The 14452-nt window shown below is 43.2% G+C and overlaps 1 protein-coding gene across 4 annotated transcripts in view; it reads right to left on the reverse strand.

The window, feature by feature from the left end:
- The window catches only part of ELMO1 (engulfment and cell motility 1), a 512699-nt gene that overhangs the window by 229702 nt on the left and 268545 nt on the right, over positions 1-14452 (reverse strand). The gene's annotated exons all lie outside the window — the stretch shown is intronic.

Raw genomic sequence — 14452 nt, forward strand, 5'->3', positions numbered from 1 at the left:
GAGAGAGAATCTTAAGCAGACTCCACGCCCAGCTCGGAGCCCTGTGCGGGGCTCCATCTCACGACCCCGAGATCATGACCTGAGCTGAAATCAAGAGTCGGACACTTAACTGACTGAGCCGCCCAGGTGCCCCAACACACCCCACATTAATTGACTGGAGCATGCCTAAGGGACACGTGACACAAACGGAACCAACCAGAGGTCGTCCCTGAGACTCTTCCTACAGAAATGGAAAATAAAATGGCCCAACTGTGCTGACAGTACCCAAGAGGTAGGAGGCAGGAGCTACCTGAATGTGAGCCTGCAACAGAAACAAAAACATTAAAGAAAAGCAAGCCCAAATGCAAAGGAAAGCGGAGGGGAGAGGCGGCGGGAGCCCTGGCTGCACTGGAGTGGCTGGTGGCCCCACGTGCTCCCAGAGCAACGCTGCTTCCCTGTCCTTAGTGTTTATTTGCGTAACCCTTCCTCCAAAAACTGTTTTCGGCTGGTCCAGTAAATTCTCCTCTATCCTTAAGCTAGTTTGAGATGTCCCTACTACAATTAAGGGAGACATTGTACACAGGGATTAAACAAAAGTAAAACAAAGCAATAAAACTCGTTTTAAAATTACTAAACTTCAAGTTCAGATGTTGACAAAAGGAAAGATCAGCTTCTGCTTCTCTGGAGCCATCGCGGGTGTAGCTGTCTGCCACCTCCTCATGGGCTACACCATCTGGAGTAGGTGCGGGTCTCCCAATAGCGTCTACGCCAATGCTATGCAACAACTTACGTGGTTTTGCCCCCTAGACTAGGAACTCTGCAGCGGCGGACGTAGTGTTTTGTTCATTCAATCAATAACAGTAACTGAGTACCCATTATCTACCAGGAAGATGCCCCACAAACTAGAGAACAAGATAGACCAGGGCTCCAACCTCATGGAGCCTTCATTCTAGTTGAGGAAGACAGACGATACAATAGGTAATTACAGTTTATCACAAGTGCTATGAAAAAACCAATTTAACCGGTTGAGGTGCTAAAGAGCAATGGGGAAGGCCTGAGGAGGAGAGTTTTGATAACCAAGTGATTGTTGGGAACCGAGGATGTGAAAGAGCATGCCATGTCAAGGTCCGGGAGGAAGAATGTTTCAGGTGTAGGGATCAAGGACAGTGCCCCTGAGCTGAGTAGGATGTGTCTGGGACAGGCCAGCACACTGCCTGGTCTATAGTGTGAAGGGGTCTGGGGTGATGCAAGGCAGCACTTTGGGTTCCAAGAGCCCGAGGGGGCGGAGCACAGAGGTGAGCCAGGGCCCCTGCCCCAGGGCTGGGTGGGGTGTCACTCTAAGACCTTGAGATGCTAACCCTGAGGTTTAGGCAGGCAAGTGACATGAGTGACACAGCCTGATTTGTTTTGAAAAGATCTATGAGTACAGAGAATAGAGAGTAGGGAGGAAGAAAGAAAGGAGGGCCTGGGCAGCATCCGTGGCAGAGACGAGGGCGGCTCAGACCAGGCATGCCTGGGGCATGTGGTCATAGAAAGGTAAGGAGAGGCAGACAAGGAGTGAAGAAGACAAGGAGGGGAAGGTTTTTAGAAAAGTGAGAGAAAAGAAAGAATACTTGGAATGAGAGAAGAAAAGGGGGAAGAAGGAAAACTAAATTAGAGTGCTATCTTATTGATATGGCCAGGGTTCCAAACAGCAAAGTGAAGGGAGGGAGCTGAATATCAGGTGCACTGTTGAAAACCGGAGGAGGAGGATTCTAATAAAAATGTGCTCCAATTATTTTCCGCACAAACACCGTAACACACATGTATATACATATATTAGTATATGCATCAAGAGTACCCCGATAACAAATCAAAGGTTTGGGGCTATTTCTGCCAGATTGCATTAACACTGAGGCACAATCACATAGCTTGCACATTCAATCTCCTCTTCCACTTCTGCCACGAGCAATTTGCACAGCCTTCCCCATTACCACCTTACACCCCTCATGATGGTCCGGGAAGTCCATGAACCATCCTGTTTTGTGAGGCTTTTCAACCGTTTGGAACATACGCTCACATAAATAATTATGTCTTACATATCATCAGGAACATAACCTTTATTGTCCTTGGGATTTATGATAAAAATTCTTCCTTGCGGTCTCTTTAGGGAACACATGTTATGAGTTGATTGTTTTTTTCTCTGAGAAAGCTGAACGTAAACTCCAACTAAATCCCTTCCCCAGCTGAGCAAGGAAGGACCAGTGCTAGAGTCTTAGAAAGGCTCATTCCCTCTTCACAGTCTCTTCTGGGCAAGCTGCCTGAGCACGAAGACTCATTAGGTTGAGCCTGAATCACCCTTTTCCTTTTAGGGGAATTCTTCCTAGTTCTAACCAGGAATTCCAGTTCAGGAAAGCAGGAGGGGAGAACAACTAAATTCCCACCAATCAGGGACTCGTTCTCTTTTAAAAATGTTGTACCTGAAACAGCTATACATATATCAAGGAGCAAATCCAAATCTCCTGATGACAGGAGAAATGAATAGAAACAACGGAGCAAGAAGAAGACAGAACATAAAGAAAAGACAGAAGACAGGTAGTTTTCAGCCAGCTCCCAGCTCCCACTGAGGACATTCCCCTGCATTTCACATTAACATTCTATTAACATTTCATGAGTCCATCAATATTTAATGAGGATGTGATCTGCATACACCGTAGATAGAATTACTGCAGCCAATAAATGTTCCGGAAACATTTCCAAGGCATTGTTTATTAGCAGGCACTAAATTAAGGAGTCATGTAAGTAATCAATATGTAAATCAGCTCTGAGAAGCCCTTCTCTTTACTCTTTAATGTACCATCCATCTTATCATATTTACCTACCTAAAGAAAAACAAACCCTCCTCCTTGAGTGGTGTCTTTAGACAAGGCGGACACAAGTCTTTAAAGTTACTTGTGTGGATTTTAAGGTCCACATTCCTGCAGAAAAGACTATGATTATGAACGTTACTAACAAGGTATTACTAGAGTGAGAGAGAATTCTTAAACTAAACGGTAGCTTTTTGCTTTAAAATTAACACACTAATCTATCTATATTCAATTTCAACATTCTGGTATTAACCATGTTCACCGGAGACAATTTGAAAAGTTCCATTTGAAAATATCAAGGCATATTTTCCATCTTCATTTTTTTCCTCACTCTTTAGTTTTAAGAGCAAACATACTGGAACAGAAGCCATGGTGGATGAAGCACAAAAACCTGCTATTATCCCTCATTTTAGAATACGCCATACCCAAAAGAAGTTGTAACCGTCTGCATGTCTTATAAAATAAAACACTGGATATTGGTGCCATATTAAGTACAAAATGTGTTTTAAATACTTTCTGGTTTGCAGGCTATATTTACATAACTTCTATCAACTGATCCCCACAAGTCCAAATGATTGATAAGGCAGGCATTACTATTATTCTCTTTTAAAATGTTGGCACAAGAGGAAGAGTAGGCTTGCTTAGATCACAGAGCTAGCCTAGGTCAGTCATGGAATTTCATTGTTAAGTCTTCAATTTCCAAATCTCTTCCTGTGAAGACGGCCTTCCCGTACATATTGTCATAAAATTCAATGGATTTCATGACTAAAGACATTAACGAACTTTGATCAATTTCTTCTATCTCATTGAAGTGGGTCTATAAATCCCAGCTCCTCCTAAACAAAAGCATAGGTTCTCTCTTATCTCATTTATCCCATGAAGATCAGTAGCAGTTGCTCAAGGTGAGTGACCCAATGCTGCATGGAGTAGCCCACAGGCTTTCCCCTCCCTAAATTCTGAGTAGCCCTCTGAGTGCTCTGCATTTCTTCTTCTCCACTGGTTCAGATCACAAACCTACTTGGCTTGGGCGTTGAAGTGCTGAATACAAGGCCAGCCGCACTCCAGCACTCGCCCCTTCTCTGGTTTCTGGGGCCCCCTTGGTCTCAGCCTCAGCCTCACATTGCTGACTTCTTCAGCTGGTTGTCCCCGACACATGTTCCTCCACATTCTGTTGAGCTCTCCTCTTCCAGGGTGAACCCAATCCATTCTGTCTTCCCCACAGCTGGCCCTGGGGTGAGAGCCTTGAGGGTCTCCTCCACTGCCCCTCACCCAGGAAGTTTTCCTTCACATGCTGCTTTGACTCTCAGAATCAGATCAAGTATAGTGGTGTCTTCACAGGCCACCGAAGACAGTGGGTGAACTTCTACTGTGTTCTCTCCAAAGAGAAAGGACTGTCCATCTTGCTCCAATTCGGACACAAAGCTGCTAGGAGAAGCATCGAACCTAGAGCGCCCAGGCAAAACTAGTTTAATGTGCACAAGACATTCCACGTCTTTGTGAGATACACAGAAGTTACAGAAAGCTCACTTCCTAGGATTGTGGTGCAAATTCAATCACAAAACAAAGGCAACTCGCCTAAAACAGACTTGACCCATTTGTGGTTTATGATCTCTTCACCGCCCTCCCTCTTCCTATTCCTGTGTGACCCCGTGGCTGACATCCACACAAGGCTTTCCCCAGCAAATGAACCAAAATCATGACTGTGTTGGGACTGGCTCTCTGGGGGCCACAGGTAAGTAAGTCAGAGGATCTCACATCATTTAAGCAGGAGAACCATATAAATAAAGAAGTGTCTTCACTTGCTTACACAGAAGATGCAGATAGGAAGCCCCATGTGCTCGTATTCAAGCGGGAGTCGTCCACGGGAATACACAGGGGTCCAAGTACATGAATGAGCAAGGAGCCTGAAGAACCAGTCATGGTCTGATGATTTGGGCAACAAGTCCCAGTACAAAACCATTACGGCCACATGGGACACCTGTCCTCAGAGTCCTGTCAACTCCACGGGCTCTGTTAAAACCTGTCTCTTGACCCACCAGAGGAAATGCCAATCTTCTCCTATAGTTAGCCAACAAATAAACAACAACAAAAAAAACCTTGTTTGTATCCATGAGGTTCCCTCTGCAACACAGAAATAACTCACGTTAGTAACAGGATCCTGAACACCCCAGAAGGAAGCATTAGACCTTAGATCACATCACCAAGACCCAGACCTCTTCTGAAGTCAAGTGTAAGCCCAGCTTGGGGTCCTCTCACAGTGACTTGGGGGCCACGAGGGAACATTCTCCTATGTTCCCCCTTGGTACTAATGGTACCAAGTGCTAACGGTGATTGGTCCCAGAAAGCCATAGAGAAGCATTAGAAAGTACACTGAGTGGCCTCAGCGGGGCTGCACAAGAGCTTAATTGTGATGATGAATTTTGAGCAAGCCCATAAAATCAAACAAACATGCCGACCGCTAATAAGATGATTTCAAATGGGCAGAGAACAGGGAACATTACAATTAGAGAAAGTATGCCAAGCAGGAAAGCAAACCAGAACAAATCAGAATCCCAGCTGCTCGTCCACCTGATCTGCTGCCCCCATTCTACAGCTAAGGGAAGTGAGGTCCCAGAGTGAATGAACCTAAAAGAGACAGCTTTAAAGGTGCAGACGAGAGGGCAGAGAAAGATAAGCAGCAGCTGATATTTACCGAGAGCATTGACTTCCCAGGCCTCGTTCTAAGCACTTTCACTGATGGTCTCATTTAAGGTACATGTCCTACCGCGTGACAGAAATACGGCATCATTCCACTTGACAGATGGACAAGCTGAGGTAAATCTGCCCAAGGTCACACAGCACAGAAACAGACAGACCCCACACAGGAACTTAGGGGCCTGACACCAGAGCACATGTTCCTACTTACTGATTCCTATGGAAACACACTATACCTGCTCCTACTGAGAAACGGGAAGGTGACATAGTAGCAAAATTTTGATCAGGGAAGTCCTTACAAGTCCTCACCATGGTAACAGATGAGCAGATAGCACTGCGGCTCTGGACAGAAATGATTTTCCTGGCTCGCCTTCTAACAGACTTGGTGACTTGATGCACATTTCTTAACCTTAGTTTTCTCCTATAAAAATGCAGACAGGAACACCTATCCATGGGGGTTGTACAGATGAATGAAAAAAAGTGGAGGTAAAGATCTTTTTGTGCATGAGACTCCTCAAATGATAGAGATGATTGATCTACTATTGCTATAAATAATTACATGAGCTCTTGTTCCAGGGTATTACTCTTCACTTTACTGAAATAGTCTTATAATTCTAGGGCAAAGCTGTTGGAAAAAAAAAGCACAACACAAAACAAAACAAAACTGTTATAGAGATTATTAATCCTGCTTTTTGGCAAAAGAAGAACTAGGGTGGAATAAATATTATTTCTGACTTAGATGGATTTCCTAAGGTTCTTTCAGCATCTCTTCGGAACAGTGGTTCTCAAACTTGAGTAGGCATCTGAATCATTGGAAAGCTTGCCAGACGCAGACTGGGGGGCTGCTCCCTCGGAGTTGAATTCGGCCTGTCTGTCTGAGATGAAACCGAACAAAATACACAAGCAAGTAAACCAAACCATAGATTCCTCTGAGACACTGCAGGGATTGAGGGAAGGTGTGTTACAAAACATTTCAGAGAACATTTCAAAATTATTTTTAGCAGCATACTCTTAAAAAAAAAAAAAAGAAAGAAAAAGCCTCCATCTACACACCTTCCAATTGCACATACAGAAGTTGGGTGGAAAAAGAAATAAATCTGATAATAAAGCAGTCCATGGTATGTCCAGGGCTGAAGGGCAGGCCTCAAGGCCTTTGGACAAGGCCAATGACACTAAAGCAGCTGCAATGGAATGACTGAGTCAAGAGTGTGACTAGGGAAGAGCACTCCCAGAGCAGAGTGTGCAAAAACTTCAAGAGCTCTTGCCAAGGGCAAAAGAACAATGCATCCAGGAAAAGGAGAAAAAGAATGCAGAAGAGGTCAGATTAGCGAAGAAAACAAAGTAGAAAGTGCACACAGGGAACGGAGATAAATAACAATCTGGACAAATGAGAAGAATGGTATAAAACCCAGCTAATGAGGTGAAATCCTTCCAGAATAAAATTAGGCAATTGCACATACAGAGGCATAATAAAAGCCATAAATATAAAATGGCAAGGAATTGACTGGGTAATGGTATAGTAATTAAAGCCTGAAGGTTCGTAATAGACCTCAAATTGAACATTAATCAACCAAAAAGAAGCGCTGCCTGCACTTTGATAGAGCGCAACCACCGCAGGATGTGCGAAACCCACCAAGCACTCGGAACCACGCTCTGCCGGAGGGTCCTCCCGCCAAGTACGGAGTTGGGCGGCACCAAGAGGGGAAGAGTAAATAAGAGCAGGGATGACGTGAGTTTATGCCCGCATAGTGACCCCGGCGTCACTGAGGGAAGCCGAGACATCAGCTCCGTGGACTCTTCCAAAGGCCAGTGGAGAGCAGGAGTGATGCCCCTGCTGATGCCTGCATCCCAGAAACAGGACGGCACGGGCGTGGCAGGCACCTGCAGGCATCACTACGTGCTTGCAGAGGAAACATCTGGTTTATTGAAAGCAGCGGTTCTCTAACTGGAGCCTATGCTAGAATCATCTGGAAGCTTATCAAAACCACAGATTGCTGGGCCCCAGCCCCAGAGTTATAATTCAGTTTTTCTGGGGTAGACCCAAGAACGTGCATTTCTAACAAGTTTCTAGATACTGTGGATGCTGCTAGTTTGGGACCACCCTTTACGAACCACTGATTTAAAGTTATGCCCATCTATATTCTCATTTTCCATCAATGGAAAACCTCCTGTTTTTAAAGACGTGAAAAGCAAGAAGAGTAGATGAAGGAGAAATAAATCTGATTGTTCTGATTTTTTTTCTGTGACTACAAAAAATGTCATTAATGAGTTAAAACCCATAGAGGATGCAGATTGGTCACTGCCTGGGGCTCGGGGTTGGGGGGGAGCGATTGCTTAATGGATATGGGGTTTTCTTTGGGGATGATGATAATTAATGTCTTGCAACTACACAGAGGTAGTGTTTGCACACAACATGTGAATGTACTAAATGTCACTGAATAATTCACTTTGAAATGGCTTATTTGATGTGACGTGAATTTCACCTCAATTTAAGAAAGAGTGAATACCGATGGACTGATTACCATGTGCACACTCTCAAGTCTTTAACTCATTTGGTCCCCACAAGCCATCAAGCAGGACTACTTGTTACAGATGAGGAAACCATGCCTTGGAGCTTGAGTCATGTGTCTGCTGTCTAGCAGTGAAATGGGATGCGCCGGCATCCTGAGTCTACAGGCAGGACTCATAACTTCTATGCTGTGGTTTGAACGGCTTCTTGGGTGGCATAAAGTGTTTCTATTTCCAAGCTGGGGTTTAGGACTGGCCAGACAGAGGCACCAGAGGTTCAGAAGTGGCCTGGGATAATAGTCCTAATAGGACACCCAAGGACAGCCAGCCAAATGGGGCCCGTGAGGGGAGTAAAGCATGAAGTCCTTACAAAGCCCTCGGTATCCACGGATGAGGAACGGCTCTCTGCACACTGCTTATCTGCAAATCACATACACTTCCTTGCATTTATTTGTGAAAACTCACGTTTATATTATTTTGTAGACATACACTACTCAGGTCTTCTCAAACTTTAAAGCACTGCATGGATCGCCTGAAGATCTTGTTAAAATACAGATTCTGATCCAATAGGCGGAGGTCAGCCCGAGGTCCTGCATTTCTAACCAGCTCCCAGGGGATGCTGACGCTGCAGGGCCGAGAACCACATTTTGAAAAGCAAGGTATTATACTTCCCAAATCTGTCATATGAATTCTAGTCCCCACACTTTGATTCTTTCATTCATTCATTCACTCATTCATTGGACAATTATTTCTTCTTTTTTCAACAAGTGTTTCTGTAAGCATTCATTATTGCTAAGGAACTTGCTAGCTGCTAAAAATACATCTATGAACAAAATACCATCTTTAAAGGCTTGTAATCTATTTGGAAGACGCAGGGGATGGGATTTGGAGGGTGGACAGGCTTTCACTTGCTATGTCCCTCTTTCATCTCCTTCTAGATTGTTTGCATTTTTTACAAGGAAGTATTACTTTCTGGGATGAAGGTGCACGTGGCATGCAATGGGCAAGCAGAGCCAACTTCACAGAGGGTGAGACTTGGAGGGGAAGAAATGGATTCCAGACTCTCTCCCGAGGCATCTTTTTAACATTCCAGACCAGAGGTGAGCTATGGAATGTAATAAAGATTAATTGCAACTGGGACTTAGATGCTGAACGAAGGCAGAGAAGCCCCTCTGCCTGTTGGGCAGCATTAGCAATAAATCACAAGATCACGGGGCAGAATTTTGACTCACTCAACATTACATTACGGAATACAAATGCCTTCCATCTCCTTCAATGGAATGCAGAGACAGTGAGATGCCGGCATTGTCTGACAGTCACTGCTGGATGACAAATTAGGCTTGACATTGCTCAAGCCTGATTTCTTACTGAGAAATTGTCACTACTGCCTTAACAGTTACTGCAGTCTTAAAGCTAAGTTACGCTCCACATATGTTGTCTGAAACATCTTTGGACATAACTCGCTTTACTATAAACAAACACATTCCAGGAGAGCTAGTGATAAAACGAATCCCTGCAAGTCAGATCTCACCTCATTTTCTCACTTAGCTCACAGATTTATAAATTCTCTCTGGTCGGGGAGAATGGACTTGTGAGTATGGAGAGGTGAGGAGAACTATTTATTTCCTATCGCCTTCTGGACAATAATTAATTGGCCTTTTCTGTTTGAAAATGCTGATTTTTCCGATGACGCACATATTAAATTAGCTACAACGGGAAAATTATTTTTTGAAACCCAATTCACAAATTAGGCCATACGTTGTTTTGCTTGAATTAATGTGAAAAGGAAATCTTTCTTCTGTTAAATCTAGCTTTTTAAATGGAACCCATCTCATTCTAGCTCATTCTATATAAGCATCCCAAATCTTGGTTACTTCTGTGAAAGGAGAGATCTCTTCTGCGGGGCGGCCCTCCTAGAGGGGTGGGTCCCAGTGTGGTTTCTTTCTATGCAGATTGCTTCCCCTGATATCTCTCCACCCCCCTTTTCCCTCCAGCATTTGTCTAAATTTCCCTTCTCCTTTGGACCCAACTCAATGTCACTTTCTTCATAAAACCATATGTAATTCCTTCCTCTAAAACCCCACAGCCCTTTATCTTTTTCTTTCTTACAGCAGTTCTCACTTTCTGCCCCAAATTGTGGCAAGTATATGTGTTTTATTTTCCCTAGTGGGGAGAACCACATCTCAATCACCGGTGAATCCCTCACGATGTAGCAAAGTCACACATACGTACACTAGGCACTTATTAATGAGACAGTTACTAAACAAGTGAATGGATACCGCAGGATAAAACTCTGGCCTCTAACTGGGCTGGCAGTGCCCACCAAGGGCCCAGTGGACATCTCTGCCCTTTACAGCAAGCGTCAACTTGCCTGGTTTTAACAGGAGAATTTTCCTAATTTTTTTTTCCTGTACATTTTCATACATCTTCATGGAGTTACAATCACCTTCTTATCCCTGTCATCCATATTCCCCATTCTATTTCCCTGTGGACTTTATCAGCAGCAATGACTACCATGACGCTCCCAGCAACCTCCAACCTCATCCTTTCCTTCCTCATGGGGTTTCTCAGAACCCAGAAGCTTCTCCACAGCTGGAGCACTTAGCCACACAAGGAATCCAAACTGTGGAGGAAAACTCCTCTCGAAACTGAGTCTTCTGCAAGTACCTGATGTGCCCTCAGGGAGATGTGTCCACCATGAAGAGCCAACTCAGATGCAAATTCTCACTGGGCCAAAGCCCACACTTCAAAGGTCTGTTTAGGGAAACTACACTCACCTTCTCTGTGCATTGTGAAAACAAACATTTACAGAGCTGTTGGAGTGTGTGAAAAATGTCCTTAGTTGTGTTTATGGAAAACACTTGGCAAGTATTTGCTATAAATGCTTCCTGTAAATACTGTGAGTGAGAACCAGCAGGAAAAAATGTATTATGAGATGACAGGGAGCCAGCTTCCATCGCGAAAGATGTCTCTTTGCACATACCCTGCATGGGTGTGCTGGTTCCACTCCCCTACCCTCCTGTTACAAGGGAATCCTGCATGGGTGGTCAGGGGCAGAGGAGGGACAGCCTGCAAGGGGAGCTTCGGGGCTGGCATCCCATGTTGAAGTACTGAAAGAGAAACCTACTCATGTTTCCTAGGTGATAATGTCCCTGGTAGGCCTTCCTTCTCCTTTGCACATTTTGGGGACCAGTTCTGATTCCAAGTCCCCTGTTCCAGCTGGAAACAGGCCCTCAGTGTGAGCCCCATTTTCCTTGCTTGATGACTGGCCTCTCCGTTAATTCTATGTTTTCAGGTAGAACATGAGAAATGGAAAACAAGACATTCAAAAGTATTCTTTTATAGCAAGATTAATGAGATTTCTCTTAATTACCTTATAATTGACACAGATCTCAGAAGATATGGATAGAGAGGGAAAGAGAGTAATGCAAGCCAAAGCAATGCTTGAGGTTTTCCCAGGAAGCAACAGTGACCAGCCCCAAACTGCCCTCTGGAATGAACCGAGCCCCTCTCATGCTACGTGAGGCACGCCCTGGGCATCACAGAGAGGCTGGCTATTCTGGTCCCCGAGCAGCCAACGTAATAAAGAGCATAAGTGTTTAAATATCAGAGAGATCAATTATCTCACAGTTGTTATATCCAAAAAAGACTACTTTTTCCTTCATTTTAGAATATTTTCTTAAAAAAAAAAAAAAAGACGCAAATCTTAATGTACGTAAGGCAAAGATGCATGGCAGCTTTGCATTTGCACCGGTGCCAGGCTCTGGTCCAGACCCCTCCCTTTACCCCAAAGTGCTCTTCTCTCTCATTACCCAGGCCTAGCGATCAACATCCTTGTGGAGCATTTTTTAATGTTTATTTACAAAATTATTTCCTTAAGTACATTTCTAGAAATGGAAGTGTTCCTTCAAGAGATTTCAATATTTTTGCCACTTAAAATATATTGACAAATCATCATCCAAGAAGCTTAGGTCATTTCACACTCCATTTAAATGGGACAGAGTTCCCTTAAAATCATTTCACCACCCGAATCTGCAACTGACAACACCAAATGCTGGTGAGGACGTGGAGAAGCAGGAACTCTCATTCTTTGCTGATGGGAATGCAAAACGGTATGGTCACTTTGGAAGACAGTTAGGTGGTGGTTTCTTACAAAACTAACATACTCTTACCATACGAATCCCGTAATAGCACTTCTTAGTATTTACCCAAAGGAGTGGAGAACTTATGTGCACACATCAACCTGCACATAGATGTTTATTGCAGCTTATTCGTAATTGCCAGAACTTGGAAGCAACTGAGATGTCCTTCACTAGGTGAATGGATAAATAAACTGGTACAATCCAGATGATGGAATATTATTCAGCACTAAAAAGAAATGAGCTGTCAAGCTATGAAAAGACATGGAAGAAACTTAAATGGATATCACTAAGTGGAAGAAGCCAATCTGAAAAGGCTACATTCTATATGATTCTGATCATATGACCTTCCAGAAAAGGAAAACTTTGGAGACAGTAAAAAAGATCTGTGGCTGCCATGGGTTAGGCATGGTGATGAGGGATGAATAGGCAGAGCACAGGGAATTTTCAGGGCAGTGGAAATACTCTATAGAATACCATAAGGATAGATACAGGTCACTATACATTTGCCCAAACCCATAGAATGTACCACACCAAAAGGGAACTGTAATGTAACCTATGGACTTTGAGTGATTATGATGTGTCAATGCAGATTCACTGATTTGTAAACAAATGTCCCACTCTGATGGGTGATGCTAATGGTGGAAGAGGTCATGCATGTGGAGAGGCAGGAGTGTCAGTAAGAGAGAGAGAGTGCCCCTCATTCAACTCCATCACTTATTGGCAATGGGAACTGGAAATGCCATCCACCCACTGAAAAGATCAGGACACTGAGGTTAATCCCACTGGTTCCATATAGTTCATCATATTGTGAGAAAAGCAAATGGGATAATTGATATGAAGGGGAAACTCCAGAGGGAATGAATGCATGGTGTGCTAAAACAAGCTAACCAGCAATTGTTTAACTTAAAAAAATTGCAAGCCATAAACTATTGGTATGTTGAAATCAGCCATAGTGGGAATATTTGTAACACAGGAATTGATAAATCAGTTTAGTTTTGTTTCGTTTGAAAGCTTATTTCCTAGCACATCACTGAATAAAATGTAAAGTACTAAAAAGTTACCCCCAGAACTGCCTGGTCCAAATTCCAGGTCTGCGTTTTACTACTCATAACAATGAACAAGTTACTTAACAGCTCTGAGCCTCAGTGTCTTCATCTGCAAAATGTGACAACAATAGAGTCTAACCTATAGAGTCCTAAGAACTTAATGAGGCAATATACGTAAAACATTCTTAGCAGCCCCTAGTATACATTCATTACTCACACATTTTACCTTTTATTTGTTCCTACCATATACAGAGTGGGGCCCCAAGCACGAGGCTCTCAGCAGAACTGACCCCTCTGCCAAAATAATTAACTAAACTTTGGTCTTCTCAGTCATGTTCTCATACAGAACTCATGTCTACTTATGCAGCATACATATATTCTCATGGCTTTTATAACCGACACTTTATGTGAGACTTAATACCATGTAGCTCGTCAGTCTTAAGAAATTATGGCCATTCAGATGATCTCACCAGCTCACTGAAAGGCAGATTTCTTCCAAGTCTGTTTTCAGTTTTGATCCCCTGACACATATCACTATGGCCATGAAGGACTTCAGAGGGGAAAAGAGGGAAATAACACTGGTCAGGGATTCAACATATCAAGTCTTTAATTATTCATTTAACAAATAATTTATATGGTCCAGTGCTAGGGAATGAGGACAAAGGACAAAAATGATAATGATCAAATAATAAAATATATGATTATATAATTCCAAATCTATAAAGGAAATAACAAGGAAACATAAATCAATAAAAGAGGAGCCTTAAGGATGAAGTCTTAAAGAATGAAAGCTCAGTTAAGGGGTAGGAGTAGGGAAGAGAGGGGTTGAGTCAGCAGGAACAGCAAGTGCAAAGGTCCTGTGGTACAGCATCACCATTCAAGAACTGAAAAGCCAGCCAAGCGAGCCTCCCTGATCTTGGTAATTGCAACTTTGTAGGTAGGTATGAATGACATACATTGGGGTCTTAGATTCTAAAAGCCTCCAAGTATAAGGTATAAGGACCTTTATACAGAATAAAATTTAATAAACCAGCCAGTGAGAAGTTAGTTGTCAGGGCTGTTATATCTGTTACTAATAGTGTTTTAATTGCTTTATAAAATGCAAGAAAAATATTGTCTATTATAATTTTATACTAAATCTTGGAATCTTGGGTTTTACCAATGCAGGGAAAAAGTTGATAAAATTAAGGTCAATGTAAAAATAAAATAACCTGACATGTCAAACACTCCTGGGTGT

Source organism: Halichoerus grypus, chromosome 12, assembly GCF_964656455.1.
Source record: "Halichoerus grypus chromosome 12, mHalGry1.hap1.1, whole genome shotgun sequence".
NCBI classification, from domain to species: Eukaryota; Metazoa; Chordata; class Mammalia; order Carnivora; family Phocidae; genus Halichoerus; species Halichoerus grypus.